The sequence below is a fragment of the Anomalospiza imberbis genome, chromosome 1 (assembly GCF_031753505.1).
Source record: "Anomalospiza imberbis isolate Cuckoo-Finch-1a 21T00152 chromosome 1, ASM3175350v1, whole genome shotgun sequence".
NCBI lineage: Eukaryota > Metazoa > Chordata > Aves > Passeriformes > Viduidae > Anomalospiza > Anomalospiza imberbis.
Window position 1 is genome coordinate 65,119,608 of NC_089681.1, and position 18,235 is coordinate 65,137,842.

The 18,235-nt window shown below is 37.2% G+C and overlaps 1 protein-coding gene across 19 annotated transcripts in view; it reads right to left on the minus strand.

Annotated features, from left to right (window-relative positions):
* LOC137476785 (poly(rC)-binding protein 3-like) overlaps positions 1 to 18,235 on the minus strand; it is a 498,078-nt gene that overhangs the window by 284,661 nt on the left and 195,182 nt on the right. For 17 of the 19 annotated variants that reach the window (XM_068195267.1, XM_068195274.1, XM_068195250.1 and 14 more), the window contains one exon: positions 14,972 to 15,028. The exons of the other annotated variants lie outside the window; for them this stretch is intronic. The gene's annotated coding sequence lies outside the window, so the exon portion shown is untranslated. The remainder of the gene's footprint in view (positions 1 to 14,971; positions 15,029 to 18,235) is intronic. 19 annotated transcript variants of the gene reach the window in all.

Genomic DNA, 18,235 nt, shown 5'->3' on the forward strand with positions numbered 1-18,235 from the left:
CTTACTGTATCCTTCAGAACTTCTGCCTTTAGCTTTCAGACTTAAATTTACCAAATTAGGTCCATTTAATTAGTTATAAGGAAGAAGGTTTTTACAAGGAGGGTAGTGAGACACTGGAACAGGTGGCCCAGAGAGAGATGATTTCCCTGGAACCTGTCAAGATCAGACTGGAAGGTGCTCTGAGCACCTTCTGATTTAGTTGGTCTTGGTCATTGCACAGGGGTGGGACTAGATGACCTTTAAAGATCCTTTTAACCCAAACTATTATATGAATCCAAATTGAAAGCCTCAAATGTCTGGACAGAGAGAGGTCCAATTTTGAACAACTGTCCTCACACATCAGTTAGCAAACTTGGCTGGGAGTTTTTCCTTCAAAATACATTTCAGCTTCCTATCAAAATTTTTTTCCCAAAGGAAAGAAAAAACATTAAAAAACAACCTTTCTCTCTGTCCCTTGACACCTTCCAGGGGGAAATATCCAAACATATTTTCTCAGACAAGAAATTTTTATGAAACAGTACCTTCCAGGCTGCTTTGGTTTGATCAATATTCTACTTGTTTTTCTGTCTTCCACTGCAGCTATTACACTTGGCATAAGCCACTAAATAATCTTCCAGCCATAAGCTGAATTCTCAGAGAAGAATAATCACTACCATAAATTCTGTGTTTCTTTCCTTTTCCTCTCAAATACAAAAAAAAAAAAAAAAAAAAAAAAAATTAGGGTTTTTACCAGTGCAGTGGAACAAAACTGCTGGAGCCACCTCCAACTTTCAACTCAAATACCATCCAACAACTTCCCAAGCAGGTAAACACCCACAGGACAACAAGTCATATGTGGATAGCTGGAGAAATTTTTTTCCTTCTGCTGCACTATGCAGAACATAACTCCAAGTAGACCAATTCTGATTGGATAAAATAAAAGTTATAACCAGCCCACCATCTTGCATCTTGAAAATGATGAGTAAAAGGAACAAAGTTAACTTCTGAATAGCATATGTACCTGACAGGAATGCAAGGAACCAAAGCCCAGTCATCAAGAGTAGGTGGGGCAGGTCTTCAGCAAATTCACTAGACATCAGCACCCACAGCAGAGCTCCACGATCTGCTGCCTTTCAGCTGCAGCATCATCTTTTACTAGGAGCTGTCAATCCACACCTACACTCTGGTGTAGGGGACCTACACCACACAAAATTTTAATGTATTTACTGCTCCCATTTCAGGTCAGGTCATGCACTGGAAACATCCCTGATTAGTAGTGAATTATTTCAAAACAAAGAATCAGTGATGCCATATGTGACTTGCTGGCACTGTACTCCACCATGTCCAAGATGGGTGTGGATGCACACAGAGAGAGCGCCTTTGCTACTTCTCGTCTAATAGAACGTTGTCGCTTACTGGCAAAAAAAAAAAAATTGAAGACAGAAGGTGCCCAAACTCAATTTTTCCAACCATTTTGAGATTAAAAACCTTTAAAAATTCCACAGCAGAAGTATTTTAAGTTCAAACTCATTGACAATAAACATGCTTTTTTCATTTAGGCTTTAGTAGTAACTCATGGATCTCCATGCAAGGTATATAATGAAACACAATCCCAGTAAATTAGAAGTACTTTTGCTTTCAAGCCCTGTCACATGCATTCTGTTTTTTATTAATACCAAGTGCACTGTAGTTATACTACTAATGAAATTAAATATAATTATATGATACATGTGATTTCTTTATCCAAGAGCTCCCAAATCAGAATAAAACTTCAGTCACCTCAATTTAAGTTATGAAACCATAATCATGATTATTTGCTTTGTAGAACTAGAATTAAAAAAAAAATCCTATTCTCTAATACTGAAAGATCTCTTTAAAACCCACTGTTTTCTTACAAGGTTGTCTCAGACACAGTATTTCTTCAATTAAAAATAAACAAAGAAGATAAGCCAGCAAGCAAGTTTCAAACATAACACTGCTTCTATCTTGAACATGATCATTTTGCACTGCTTTTTTTTTTTTTCATTTTAAGGAGGGAAGAGACATCCTCCAGAGATTGTTCTGCACCCAAGTAAGGGATGCAATTAAAAACCAGTCTTGTAAAACGTTACTGTTTCTCTCAGAAAGGATAGCAATCGCAGTCTTGTGCAACGTGAATGCAAATGAGCTCCTACTGTATCCCATGCAATTTGACCCTTTTCATCAGAACTGCTGGACCCTATGTGCTCAAAAGGTATAACTAGGATAGTGAAGCTGATTAAAAAGAAAATCAGTATCTAGACTGGCAGACTAATGACAGATATTCCCTAGCCAATAACATAAAACTTCTGTCTGGACATACACTTTCAGTATACTTCCGATTTAATAATTTTTCATGAGACTTATACAGATATTATATTTTAAACAAAACCAGTTCCCTTCATCTACTAAATCAAACACATAAGCACTGCAAACAGCCCTTAAAATACATTTTTATTTTAAAACTTATACATGCATGGGCCATGATATTGGTAGGAAAAACGTCAGTCAGATGCAATGTCTATTTTTCACATCTCTGCCTCTGACTACCACTATAAGCAACTGACGCCTAAGGAAAGAGTAAATAAGTGAGGGAATGGCAGCAATATTTCCTCAACAGCCAAGGGACTTCCGAAGTCAAAGTCTGTGTCTATACCTTTGCTCTGATCGCGCTTCAGGGGGATTTTGCCAAGAATTCATTAAGTGATTTCATAGGCTGCTTGTGTGAAAGAATGTCCAACAGCTTTAAAATTCTTTGAAATCTTTCAGGTTGAAAAATTGTGTTTGATACGCTGATTCCTTGCACCATTAGAAACAGAATAAACAGTCTGCATTCTTTCCACACAGTTTAAGGTTATATAAAACTGTGGGATATTGTTCAGATGTGTTTCTGGTAATGTGAAATCTGTCAGTGAATTTCATCGCCTCATAAATAGAAGTTGTGTTTTACTCTTAATTGCTGGCCTTTTTTCCCTTTGTAATTTCCATCTTTCTCTTTTGAGAAAGAAATCCAGACCAGCATGCAAACTTCAGTATGTGAACAGACCATGGATTTTGCAAGTGGATATGCAGCACCATAAGACATTTTCCATTCATTATTCTTTCTTACTGGTGCTCAGTTTTGAAGAGAAATTTTCAAGGAGCAATATACAGCAATGCTCCAAGACCTACTATCTAAATGCTAGTAACTAATTTTCAGTACCATGCAATATGTGTAGTCTAGGTTGGTTCCAAATATGAACTTTTTTTATTATCTGAATCTGAAATTTTATCTACTATATTTCTGAATGATCACTCTATAGCATCAAGTTTTCCTAGACCTTTTTGCCACAAGAGTTAGCTCTCACTGCCCTTAATCATTTGGTCAGTTCCGTGCAATCCACATTTAAAGTACTCATTTTAATACTTTAAGGAATGTAGCAAAAAAAGAATTAAGGCTTGAACTAGAGAACTAAAAAAAAAAAAAGAACTAGGGTACAAAACATTCTGATAACACATATATATGAGAATGATTTTCTTTTGCCTTTGCCAAGCCAGCACCTGATTTCTGCCACTCAAACTGTAGAGTAAGAAAACCACACATTTTTTAGGATTACAGTGCTTTTATAACTAAGAAAACCAGGAAAACCTGAGAAAAACATTTTCCAGTGATTTGCTTAAAGTCAAAGAGTACTTAAACCTGCATAAGTAGATATGCAGAAGGTAAATTAAAATAACATTTCTAATGCTCATGGAGCTATTAAATCAGCAGAATAGTGTACCTTTCTTTTACCGTAGGATCATATATACATACATATTAAATAAACCCCTGAGCATTCAATCCATGTGCTTTATGTGCTTAGAAGAATATTAAAGACTTGGGTCTATGCTGCTCACTTCCTACATGATACTCTGAAATGTAGCATTTATCTTGTTTCTGCCATGATGGGAATGCACACCTGAGAGAATGTGGTTGTTGATTTTTAGTACTAAAGAGACATCTCCTTCTGTGCAGAAGCGCTAAATAGCTGCATGTGACTATTTTGAGGAGGTGAACCAACTACGCTCAACAAAAAAAGGAGACAAAATCTAATCATAATTCAGAAATTAAATTTAGAAGCTATATCACTCTCCACACATTTTTGCAGCTTATGTTTCCAAATGAAGTCCTAGATGGCAAAAAAGCAATTGAGAAGGTAAACATGCAGTCCACTTATGCATGAGTTACAACACACAGTAAAATCAGCTGTGAGCATGAGGAGACCGTGTGGTCTCAGTCTGAGTGCAGCTCTAGCATGGCTAGGCAACACAGCAGAAAACATAATTGATGCACAGAGTTAAAAGCCATCAGCTTGCAGAAGGGGCCTCACTGATTTTGCCATTTGACCTTCCACAACGAATTCCAGAGAAAGATCCAAATTAACCCACCAAGCAAGCACTAGGGAAGTATCAAGCTAAAACACTAGCTGGTATTCCTGGTAAATACAAGAATAGAATTGCTGCTCAGATCACAGTGTGTAATTGCACTGGGAAATATGAAAATTCTCAATAATAATATTTTATTACAGTTAAGTTTAAAAGCCAGAAAAAACACATTTTGGCCGGAGAAAGATGTTGCAGTTCAGATCTACAAACAGAGCTAAGCACTTCACTGCTATTTTACTCACAACATGAGATTGGCTCATGAATGCTTTTGTTGGAAACAGTCTCAGTGCTCCCAGCTTCCAACACCTTCTGCTGGTCCACATCTCCTACACAGCTGGGAAATTTCATTCTACTTAGCAAAAAGACTACAGCTAATTAAAAGCAATATAATCTTTTGGAAGGATATTCAACCTCTCCATCATTTAAAAAAAAAATGCTCACATTCAGTTCTGCTAACAATTTTGGAATATAGAAAACAACACTGACTGTGAAAGGCAGGCTTTAAAAATGTTTTACATGTATTGAAATAATTGATATACTTAAATATTGCTTTTTTTTTTTTTTTTTCTCCTTAGGACAGCTCTACAGTTATTTCAAAAAAACATGCCACACACGAAGTATCTCCAGCCTTTGCAGTACCTGTAGGAGACAACTCCAGCTAAGAGAAATGCTCCTGGTAAAGACAAGCATACATTTAACTACAGTTAAGATACAATACAACCCTTCTCTTCTTCAGATAGGCAACTGTTGTTTCTCCTACAAGGAAGTGATCCCCTGCAGGTACCCAAGTCAAGACACGGATATTCATACTGATGAAGGAAGGAAGCATGGGAGTGAGGGAAGGAAAGGGAGGGAGGAAGGGAGGGAGGAAGGAAGGGAGGGAGGAAAGAAGGAAAGGAAGGAAAGGAAGGAAAGGAAGGAAAGGAAGGAAAGGAAGGAAAGGACGGAAAGGACGGAAAGGACGGAAAGGAAGGAAAGGAAGGAAAGGACTACAGGCAATTAGGCTTGACTTATGCTTCCAGCATCATCCTTGCCCAAAGATGTCAGAGAGTTTACTAGGGACATCAAATAACTGCTGCCAACCACTCAATTTTATCAAACTTTACTCCAAACCTTTTTTGCCTGCAAATCAAATTTATCGGTGCCCTCAGCCTCCCTCAAATCCCTACACTGCTGCCTTGCCAGTCACTGAAGAAAGGTTTTTCAAGACTGCTACTGTGGTCCCACCCAAGTCAATGGGTGACACTATGGGGGAGTTAAAGGGCTTAGCTCTTATTCAAATGCTCAGGCAACTGGAGAGGTATGTATGGGAAATACAGTCATCAACATGTAGACATTTTACATGGAAAATACTGAAACTATTTTTAATTGCTGACTCACAGATTTGCACTATGATGTTAATGGAGAAAACTACTACATTGCAAGTTCAAGAGACTGATAAAATGTAAACTCCTGATAGATAACAAAGAAACAGTTATAATGTTCTTCTGCTTTAAATTTTAATATATTTTTTGCAAAAGCTAATCTGAACAGTAAAAAAATAGTGAGTTCTTGTTTTATAAGTAAAGGCAACATTTTCAAAAGGAAGAAGCTCATTAACATAGTGATGACAATCTTAAATATTTCAAGATTTAAAAGAGACATTGGAGTAATTTAAACAATTTTCCACCTTGGAATTTCCACCTCTTATTTTCATACAAAATAAAACAAAAGAAAAAGTCTTCTAGAGTATTTGAGACTCCACTCATAAAATGGAGAATGCCATAACTAGATACCAAAAAAAAAAAAATCTGAAAGGATATATTTTGTAAATCAAAAATGCTCAAAGTTCTTTCTTTTTTGTTGATTTTAACACTGCATAATACTGAATGAAAATGGTATCTTCAACAATGTGAAAATTGGAAGGGGCAAAAATATCCACCTTGAATGAGGCCTGACTGTGACTTTGCATTCATGTTTATCCTCTACAAGAAGAAAAAAATGCATACTTTTTATTTTTATAAGAAAGTACATTTTTGGGAGGATGAAACATCACAGAAGAATAGCAAACAACACAGAAGAGTAGCAAATGTTAAGTGAGAAATCTCTCAAAAGCTTTTTCAATTTCACACTGCTCCAGTACCCGTTTTATCTGAACATCTTGTCTGTGCATTTTACAAATTTCCTAGCTGTTATAATGCTCCCAGACTGACAGTGCCCGGCAGAGCCAGGTAGCAGTGGGGCCTCATTGTGCCAGCCACAGTACAAAACACAATGGCTCATGTTTTATCTGCCCCAAATTGCTTCTAATCCAGCAGCTGGGACATGTGGCTGACGGGTGATAGCGCAACCACAGCCATCAGACAGGCCCTTCTCCAGTGACGCTGTCATGATTTCACACACGTGTTTAAAGTAATATTTATCAATCTCACACATAAAGGTCTTATTCTGAAGACAATTAAGAATTTGAAATCTCTCCAGCCTCCAATTTTTTGGGAAACCCCATGTTACCCAGGCTCCAGGCTCTTCTCTCTCCAGCACAGCACACACAGAGAGCCAGCATGCTCTGCAGCCCTCTGGAAGCTGTCTAGGCAGAGTCCTTTTAGACACAGCTATTTCATTTTGAAAAAGCAGCTGAGGCTTTTTATTCCCTGTGTGGTATTTCTGCTCCCAAATTGCAAGTGATCATAATTTCATGAGAAGCAGTTTAGAAAGTGAAAAAAATAAAAACCCAAACAAAATAAAAATCCCAGTTGGCTACTTTCCCTATGTAGAAAATAGTAAACTTACTACAGAAGTTGCTTGCTAAATATCTGAATTTATTGCCACACCGCCACACATAAATGTCCTAGTTTTGCCTATATTTTCCATTTTAAAATTGGTATCAGAATTTTTGCATGCTTGCTCATTTGCAAGGTTGGACTCGACCGATAAACTTCAGTTTGAAAGATCTGTGAACAACAGCTTCTGATAGACCACTGCTTAACCACAGACTTGTGGTTAAATACCTCTTATTCTCTAGGCATAACTAAAAATGGTTTTTAAGTGGCACTGGTATAGAAGCAATGCTGATTTCACCTACACTTTTCACTCAAAGAATGTTTTTACCCCTTCAGGATTCATTCAGGGTTCATTCAGACAAAAATATAAGTGGCACTGCCTAGCAAGGAAGAAGCCACTCCTAAAACTAATTTGATTAGAAAGAAACTTGTGCTCTGATGATGGTTGGTCCCTTTCAGAAGATTTTTCTCCAATTCTGTGCGTGGGCAGCTGGAGATGGTGATTGATCAAGTCTCTCTTTAAGCAGTAATAATTTTCTAGAAATATTTTTATCCTACAAAACCCAGATATATGAATAATAGGCTGCTTCTTAGCACCTGCTTAATTATTACATTCAGGCTATATCTCTTCTACAGGCATTTTAAATTTATTTCTAAGAGGATTTATGGAATGGAGATCCTATTTAAAAAACAGATTACGAGGTCAGTGCAGCCCAAGGTATTTCATTTCAGCTTTTACAATTAGCATGCACACTGGAAGTGCTGGAAAGGTCTCTGAAGAGCAGTGGATTTGTCAAGTGCCCTGGCTGTCTCCCACATGCATTTTCAACGGGAGGTAATGGAAGACCAACAGCAAGTATCAGAAAGCCATAGACAGCTTTAAGAGAGAGCGCTGAAAAAAAAAAGACATGCCACAAAGAAGCACCAGATACAGAATTTATTTATTTATTGCAATAAGTTCCACCAGTGAAAAAAATCAGCTTTGCTAAATGGACCTTGTTGAGAATGAAGTGAGCTTTACTCTCTCTTGATAGTTGCAACCACCACACTTTGGTGGCAGAATTCATTGAACTTGTGTCTGTTTTTAAAAGAAATGTGCCTTCAAGCATTACCCTTTGACCAGTATTATTTCCATCTGCCTCAGGAAACACAGAAAGAGCAGTTTAGATGCTGTCTTATTAGAGGTAGGGCTGTGTAGGTTAAAGAAGGAAAATACTAGGACGTGCTATTAAACCTAAACTCCATGCACTGACCTGGAACCCCGGCAATGCTGTGAGAGCTGGCCCTCTCTGGAGTGGGAGTGGGAAAACCACTGCTTGTTTGAACTCAAGCTTGGAAAAGGTCTCTAAAGTGAACTGAAAGGATATGGATTTAAACACATCTACTCATACATATATAAGTTAAACTACATAGGATGCATTCCAAAGGAAAGATGGCATTATATAACTATTGTTAAGGAAAAAGCAGCACTGAAGGGGAAAAGCAGAGAAGAAGGAGAGGAAGGAAGAAAGAAAAAGAAATCTGGAAAGTAGAGACCCAGGGGATGAATTAGTAGAGAAGAGTCAGTGGTTTCATTTTCACTTGTCTCCCCAGGCCTTGGTAATGCCTATAGCTCAGCTTACTATATTTAGAAATTGATGTCTTCCTTCCTGCAGGTTTATTCAGTGATTTGAACTGGAAAAAATTCTCTTGCTGGGGGAAAAGAAAGGGAGAGGGTAAAATATCCTCTTGTTCCACAAAGACTGAAATTATATTTCAGATTCAACTAACTCTTCAGTAGAATAAGACACCCAATTTTGATTCAGAACTTGGAGCTAAATACTCTTATATAATTTCAGCATTAGTGGTTGGATACAAAAAAAAAGCAGTCATTTATTTCTCCATTTGTTAGCAGCTCCAGTCTCTGAAAGATAACTTGGTTTCCCAGACATAGTTGGCAGGAAAGTCAGATTTTCAGTTTATGAGATACCATTATTTTCCTTTCCACCAGCCCTGCCAGATATTTACATCAGAAACAAACCAGCAACTCTTTGAAAATTACCAATAAACCAGAAACTCAAACAAAATTTGAAAGAGGAAAAAAACCAATAAATTTTCTGACATAAAATACCATTTTTTCCATTATTTGGCTGGGCTATCTTTACGCCATCTGAACAAGAGAAAATTGGGATCAAATTAAGAGATGTTCTCAAATTCAAAATTCTCTACCAATTCAAAGGTAATGCATGGCTGGAACAGATGACTGCCTATTAAGCCTATGGGAAGGATGATCAGGTGATCCCAACCTATGGAAAGGATAGCTGTATTCTGAGGGGGGTGGAAGAATTGCTAACAGTAAATCTGAGTGGTCTGCTGGAAACTTTCACAGGGAGAGAGCTGAGCAGCAAATGCTGTCCAAAATGGATACAAATATGTTGTCAAGTCTCTGTGACAGATCCATTATCGGTGAGCAGCTTAGCAAAATGAACTCGATCTCAACTGTCTCACAATATAAATGCCACAAGCTCAGAAGGACCTGAGCTTCCAGTTCCCCCATCCCTTACTCTGAGGTTTGCAAAAGTGAGTTGGCATTCAAGAGAAGCAGCAGGTCAAGGAAACCCTTATTCACAAGAACAACCACTCTGGGAAAGACCATCCTGTTACATGCCAAATCTGCCACACTGTGAAATTACACATTTTCAAACACATATGCTCCCACAGTTGCTCTCTTCTTCCCCAGCTGCAGAAAGCAAATTTCAATGCAGTTACAGAAAGTAAGTCATATATCGATTTATATACTCTGATTTCTCAAATTACACCAAAATGTCATGGCACATGACATGTTTTTCCTACCATGAACTAAAGAGCAGAAGAAGGATAATGATCAAGTCGTGGTAGCAACTTGTAAAATGACATTTTCTCATGATGTATACATGGGACATATATGTGTAAATGAATGCTAAAGCTTTTAAAACATACTTAATTTTCAAAACCAGAATATTTAACACAAAATTAAATTTTATGATAACAGTTAAGGCGACATTATGATCTTTGCTCATGCTTATGTGATTGCTCAGCAAAAGGCATTTCAGCACATATTTAAGTCTCACTAAGGTCTCAAGAACGAGAGCCTTCTAGTTTGCTGAGCCATGGCACGAGCAACCAGCCAAACTCAAAGGATCTTCAGAATAACCACAGTAGCAAGGCAGCAGAGTGGGGAATGAGAAAAGGTGAAATACACTATCTCCACTATTCAGGAAGATTTCCTTGCTCTGTGGTGAATTTAGGAGGAAATGAAATAATCAATTTGTAGTAAGATTTGATGTTATTTTTTGTCCTTAAAATTACTGCTAGAGGAGACACCAAAGTTTCATAGATCTCTTGCTAATTCAGTACAGTAAAAATATGGCTACATGTGTAGATCTGAGTGCAGGAGTGGAAGAGCATAAAAATGTGGAAGAGTATATCAGGGAAAAGCCACAGTCAAATATGCCCTCCTAGACAACATGATGAGAGACAAAAGTACTGTAGATGCCCTCATTGTAGAAAATACAGACAACTCCTCTTGTTTATTAAAATCTAACCCTGGCCTTGCTCCAAAATCCATGTTTAATGCCACAAAGGAAGAATAGCAAGGAATCCCACCTGGCTGACGATCATCTAGCTTAGTATGTTATTCCACAGGATGAGATACTGCTGAGAAAACACACAAACCCAATCATGCAAGAATCACTTTATATCTTTTTCTCTTTCTTTCTGCTCTCCACTGTTCCTCTTTTCCAATGCTACAGCACAAGTGCAATCCAGCTACTGGTGAGGTCTTACTGTTTTTCAGTTCTGCTCAATAAATGGACTGAGAGCTGACACTATGGCTCCTGACCTTAGCTGAGGTCTGACAGTTTCCTGCCATTGCAACTCAGCCAACACTGTGTGGCTCATTCATGGAGTAAGGATTCCTCACTTATATCCAAGAGCCGGCCAACATTTGTCATATAAATAATATCCTTGCTCACACAGTTGCTCAAAGCCACCTGAGCTATTCAGCAACCATTTCCACTTCCCATCCACCCACATATTTTTTAAAGCATGTAGTCCAGTGTATACAACAATACAGCTTTTTAAGACCTATGTACCTTGATATTTGCAGCAGGGAGTGTACTGGTGCCAATTCTACCTCTGGACGTTTTTTGACATGAAAAGTGATTTTGCTTTTCCTTACATGGCCAAATCCTCACTGGTCATGATTTTTTTTTTGTTTTGTCTGCTTTTCTTTTTTTATTGCTGTCATGAACTTTGATTAAATAGCCAGCCTGACAGACTTTGAATTTTGCATTTTAGTCTCAAAAGACTGCATAATATAAATAGTACAATTTGTTGAAAGTAAGCGATCTTCAGTTTTTCAGTGTGCCCATATTAAATGAAAAGAGATACTAACTTATATAAACTTCTGCCCTAAGTTACCAGTTCCAAATTATGACCTTATGAGACTGGATAAAGAAACAGCCATTAACATAGACTGGTACACTGCCATGAAACCAAAGGAGAAAGATAATGAGCTATCAAGCAGATTAGCATGAACTAAAACCGAAACAAACAACCCACATGTGAAAAAAAAAAAAAAAAGTAATAAACCACCCTCTAGTCTTCAGTATTTACTGCACATATAATGTCAGGTTGTAATTTTCACTGACATCTTTCTGCGCCTCTGCACGTTGCAGTACCCTCTATTAGAAACAACGCTGTCAGAACAGAAATAGCTTCATTTTAAGCTCTGTCCTCCACTGAAAGTTTATTTTCAATTTTTTTCAACTCCAAATTCATCTCTGGGGGGGAACCATATCCAATGTATGACTTCTGAACCATACATAATGGTATCACTGTACTAAATAATTATAATAATTAATTTAAAAGCAAAGCAAAATGATGACTAATTTTTAAAGGTGAGTTTGCTTGACTTTTTACACGTATAGTGCATGCTCACAGCACAGTTTACCTCTCCTGTACTTTTTAACTACATGTGGATGGTGATCCTTCATTTTCTCTATACACCAGTTACTGGCATGATTCCTTAACAGAGAAGCAACTTTTCCCAAATACCTTCAGCAGATTTTATTCTCTTCTGCCATGCTTAGAGGACCTGTCTGAACCTGGCCATAATGATGCCGATTTCATCTCCTTTGTTCTTTTGCTGTGTTCAAGCCATGCAACTGATAATTAAAGCAGAATGAATCAAGATGGCAAGTTGCCATCACAACAAGTAACTAAGCACTAGCAATGAGAGAAACCCAAGGTACTGAACCAGGGATAATGAAGGGTGTTTTTAACTGTATTTGTTCACTTTCCCATCCCCATCAGCTTCTCACTGTAGCTCCCCCACTATAACCTCTGCCACTGAACTCTCACTTTTGGGCTCTTCATTTCCCTCTCAGTTCCATATTTTCAGCTTGCTGGAATGTCATTTCCTGAAAGAGTTGCCTGTGTGCCTGCCTCTCTTTTCCAGCAAAGTTTCAGCTGTTCCCCTTGCAGCAATAAATGTCTCACTATCCTTCTACCCACATAATGAGCTGTATACACATCAAATCCACTGGCTGACATCTGTTTTCCTGGTGGATTTTAGGACATTAATTATGTTACTATGAAAATACTTTCAGTGTGTTCATGGCTTGACAACATTGTATGTGTTTTACAGACTCTTATTCGGTCACACTGTTTCTGGTTTAAACCTGTGGTACAATCTATATTCCATTTCCTCAGGATCAGACCTTCCAGAACATTGGACACTTGCTCCTGTCACAGTGAGGGAAAAAAATATCCTCTTAGATCTTAGATTTTCCCTCTTTTAAGGAAATATCTTATCTATGAAATGCATTGATCTTTTATGCTACATAAGAGATACTCATACACACACACAAACACCAGGAAGAAAACCTTGACAGAAAAGGTGAGCTCATGCAGTTCTCTGATATGAATCCTTCCCTTTCTGCAAGGAGGGAGAGAGCCACATATTTCTGCAGCACCATTTTTCCTTTTTTTTTTTTACTTCCCACAAGCAAGAATGGATTTCTCCAATGCATGATAAAAGGCAATATAGCAATGGGAAAAATATCCATTTAATCCAGTGTTCTCAACCACATTTACATACACATGTGTGTTAACAGTGATTTCTCTCAAGCACTCCTGCACTATGAGTACACCTCTCATTTGAGGCATTTGTGCCCAGACCACATTAAATGTATGCCTGTATAATAAATTTCAAGGTATTACATGCACACAAGCCAAACTTCATTTTATCTAGGAAAGGACAAATTACTGTGCTGTAAATCACAACGTACTGACATTTCAGAAGCTGCTCCATCCATGCGTGATATATAGGTCTAGGTGGCAAACTCTTCTGGTGCTAAAAATATTAGCATATATTTTACTTTCCCTGTCATTTAATTTACTGTCACTTCCTCATCCTAATGTTAGTCTGGTGCTACCAGATGCCTTTGATGGTCTGTATCAATATGAGTGAAAAATGTAAGTTAAAACCCCCAAACATGTTTGATACCTTGAATGAAGTGATTAAAGTAAAATAGTCTGAAAGGAGTGAAACTCTTCCCCACACAACTTCATAAAAAGAGAACTATGAAGTATGAATATTGAAGTTTCAGAAATGTATCATTATTTTCAGAGTAGTAGAGAATGCACGGACATTCTTTTCCCTACCTTCATTTTTAAATTCTAACCATAAAAAAGTTAATGTAAGCAACAACACATACTGTAAATTGGACTCAAAATCCTACCAGGAATATATTTATATATATCTTGTCTAGATTACTTCAGAAAAAGTTACCTTGTAACTTGAAAAATGACATCATTAGGCAGTGTCCTAAACTGGTTTTCAGAGATGGCAAAGTAATTTATCATTTCCTTTTGTTCTTTTATACCTAGAATTTTTTATTGCATCATTAAGTTGCAGTTCCAAAATTTTCAGCTCAACTCTCTACAATTAAATACACTTTTCTACAATGCATCTATTTGATTGACACAAACAGAGTAAGACACCATTTGCCTAACTGCTTCTGATTACCAAAACACTTCCAGGAATCGCTTCCATGGTGGATGTCCCTGTGACAAAGTGTTTCTAGAGCCTTATGCAATCTTAACTCAAATCCTTTTACATTTTCTTCACTATTTCTCTAGCACTGGAGCAGCCTCACATACTTCACGGTAAGCAAAACTCCTTCTTGGTCCCACCAATGTTTCATAAGACCAAACAGATCTGTAGATGCATACATCAAGTATTAATTACTGTGAATAATAAAATTCAGCAAACAGCACAACATAAGATTCTACCCCTACTTTAGTCTCTAGTGACATGCTTGGACCCCTTTTTTAAACACTGCACAATGATTAAAAAGCCAAAGAGAAAACAGCGCCATTAAGTACTTTACTTCATCCAAACAATTATCTATTAATGTATGAGCACATGAGCTGTACATCACTTACACCTGATTTTCTGAACTGCCTTTTCATAAGCCCAAATATCCTTTTTCACAATAGAATATCTCAACATTTATTTCAAGAAATAAGGTTTATTGAAGTTTGTTTTTTTTTTTCCTTAAATAGCTCCTGAGATATATTATTTGTAAATGGTCATTTCTAATAATTTAAACCTTGTTTTTGAAGTGTCATTTGGGAGAAATGGAAAGAAAGGCAAATTTTCATTTCACTGCTACTGGTGAAAATGCAAAATAAGAAAGATAACAAATTGCACTTAAACTAGCATAATCAAGATGAATGTTTGTCATGTGGTAATAATGTAATAAGATACATAAAATTCAACTTACCTATCACATCAGATGTCCATGAGCCACAGTTCCACTTCAGTCCAAAGAAAACTTGACCTGTTGAATATGAAACAACACATTTTCAGTCATGATAAAGTCTTGCCCTCTTTAGAACTGGCTAAAAAATCTGGATTTCTGTGGGGAAGGATGAAAAGCAGTTTAGGACTACAGACAACTTAGGATCCCAAAACTTTCTTTTCACTTTCTGTTACAATTCAAATATGAACTGATAAATCACTGACTTCCCAATCAGTGATTTATCTCATTTTGATCTTTATACAGTGCTCACTGGGGTCCAGCATTGGCCTCTAAGAGGTATCTTAGAAAGATGTACAAAACCTCCTAGAGATTACTGAAAAATTAGAATTGGTATGCACAAATTCTTATGATGTCCTTTGAATAAATCTTCAAATACCAGAAAACAAGACATGTTTTTCTTCCTTTACTTCCATTTTCATCTTTGCTCCATTCTACATATTTTCTCTCTCAGAGAAAAAAAACAAAAGAAGGAAAATGGAAAGAGACAATAAGGACTGTCAGGGAGATGAGGAGGCTCTTTTCTGCCAAGAGTACCATTATATCCATTGCATTTTTATAAAATTAGCTTTCTAAAAATCATACCTGTCAAGTATTTAGTCCTTGTATATTTAGCCTAAGATCTTGAGCAATTTTGCTGAAATTTCTTGAGCCATAAAGCAAGACAAACAAGACTCCCTATCAGCCTGCATTCACTAGAAAGCAAGCAGAAATTAGAGGTGTCCAACATTCATAAAGGTATGCAGAATATATTTATAGTGCTAGTATTCTTGAAAATAAAACAGCTTCAACTCTCTACTAGCTTGACAATAATGTAACATGAATATAAACTTGAGATGATACAACATTCAATCTCCATCTTTTGGTGCACAGAATTGTAAGTTCTTGAGTGAAGAACGAAACGTGATTCCACCATTGCTGACTTAGATTGTTTCACTGACTCCACTTATGCAGCACAAGAAATCTTGCTTCAGAGTAGGCTATGAAAAGATAGACAAGTCAGGATAATTTAACCTAAGACACCTGATACTGTTTTTTTAAGCAATATCTATCAATGTTGGCCTTCCTTTTTTCTGCTGGTGGTAAGGATGCAGGAAACGTGACTGCATCAGAATGGGACCTGTAAGCAAAGGCTCACTCCCATTTCTATTCAATTGAGTGGCAGAACTTCCATTAACTTGATAGAGAATAATAGCAGTTCCTGAATGGCAAATCCATTCTGATATCCTCCAGATCCCCTTTTCTTGCCTTGGGCTAGCATGATATCCATCAATATTTTAGAATAAAAGGAAGGAAAAAAAATTAAAAATGTAGTTGCTTGGGAGAGTTGAGAAAGGGTGATTATTTCCATGTGTTTTTTGTTTTCTGGTGACCCATGTTTGCACATAGCTAAGTGCAAACAAGAAAGTAAAATCTAACACTGTTACATGCTGCAAGGTTCAAACCAGCAGTCTGGCTTTATAATGCATCAAGAAATTCCTCAGGAATAATTCTGTCACAGCATACTTTCATGGTATGAAGAGGAAAGAGATGCAGACCATCAACTTTCTGCTACTGCCTGCAGGCAAATTGATTTGTCACGCACTTACACCTTCATGCGAGAGAAGAGTTACACATGCCTTTGTGCTGGTTTGCAGCACTTGTTTTCTATTAGAACAGTTTTCCTAGGGAACATTTCAATAATTAAAAGAGATGAGCCAGTTGTACAATGCTCTGCAGTTCAGATTAAATGTATCCACTACTTTCAAATGAACAACCCAAAGCTGATTCCCCACCCCACCTCTGTGAATTACACTTCCCTTTGCTTTACATTTCCTGTGCCTTGAATATCATTGAAGTAATATTTGCATTAGTTCCTTGGAAGCAGTCAAACCTCTGTCTTTGAAACTATTAGGAATAGGAAATAAAACCAGCTCCTTTAGTCCCTGCTCATCTCAGAAGGGTGTCTACATTTCCCTGAAGGTGCACATGTCTTGTGGGTGGCCCAGGCATTTGAGCAGGCTCTGCCATGGGAAGAGCCATGACTGAGAAGGGCTTTCACAGCCTATTTCTATGAGGTCTGAAAACATTTTAAAGGTGAGTGGCAGGATAAACACTGGCATATCTATTTCATCTTTGTAATAAATTTGCTAAAGTCTGAAGGAAAAAAGATTTTTTTTAATGCTTTAAGATCCATAATTTCTTTATGTTTAAAATCTATAGTGTCTTTCCCTCTATTTGCATTTTTGTTTAGAGGAAGATTTATGAATCAAAATCGGTGTAATGGAAATATATTAGCAACATATTCAATCACTGATACGTCTGTTTATCTAGATTTTAAAAAATTAGCTTGAAGATTCACCAGGTTGAATACACAGCGTTTTTCTTCTCTCAATTTCAAACTTATTTCTTTATATACAGAACTGAAAGCATTTCCTTTTTACGTCAAGATGGAGTTCATGTCTCAATTTTCTCTTTGCTTCCTTCTTTCAAAAGACCATCACCTTTCAGTGCAAAAAACACAGTTATGCAATACTAATGATGGAAAAGATCTGTGAGTGAATCCTGTTATTTGTGCTCTGTGCTGTTTGTCTGCAATATGGCTATTTACAATAGGGAGTATTTTATCTTTGGATTAACCTGTCAGAGTAGGAAATGTACTATATGAAAGCTGATATAAATACAACTGGAAATACATGCAAGTGACACAAACCAATATCCAATTTCTTAAAAGAGTTAAAGCTTCAAAAAAGTGTATTTTTCTCAGTGGGCAAACTATTTGGCATGCAGTGTAATTCTGTTTTCCTCTTAAGGTTGTTTTACACTTACCATATATATGTTATGTATTGTTTAATTCTCCCTCAAGTAACAATTTAAAGACCCTCAGATCTAAGTTATTACTCCCTAATGTCTGAGGCAAGATATTAATTTATTGTTTCAAGTACAGGAAAGAACAATGGCTCAGGTATCACAGTGACTCTAAAGACAAAGGCTTGTTTGGCTACTGTTCTTTCCCTGTGCAGAGCTCCCTAATGAGCCAGCCATGATGGGAGAAGCAGAGCAAAACTACAAGTCCTGAAGAATAATCTGCTCACCTTCACAGGAAGGACACACAGACAGCAAAAGTCATGCAAGACAAAGACAATGTGGGATCCCTGTGGTGGAGACTGCCGTGTCTGTGGGTCCCAAGGAGCCAGGCACCTTGGGAATATGTTGCTAACACAAATTTTAAGATAAACCCCATGATGC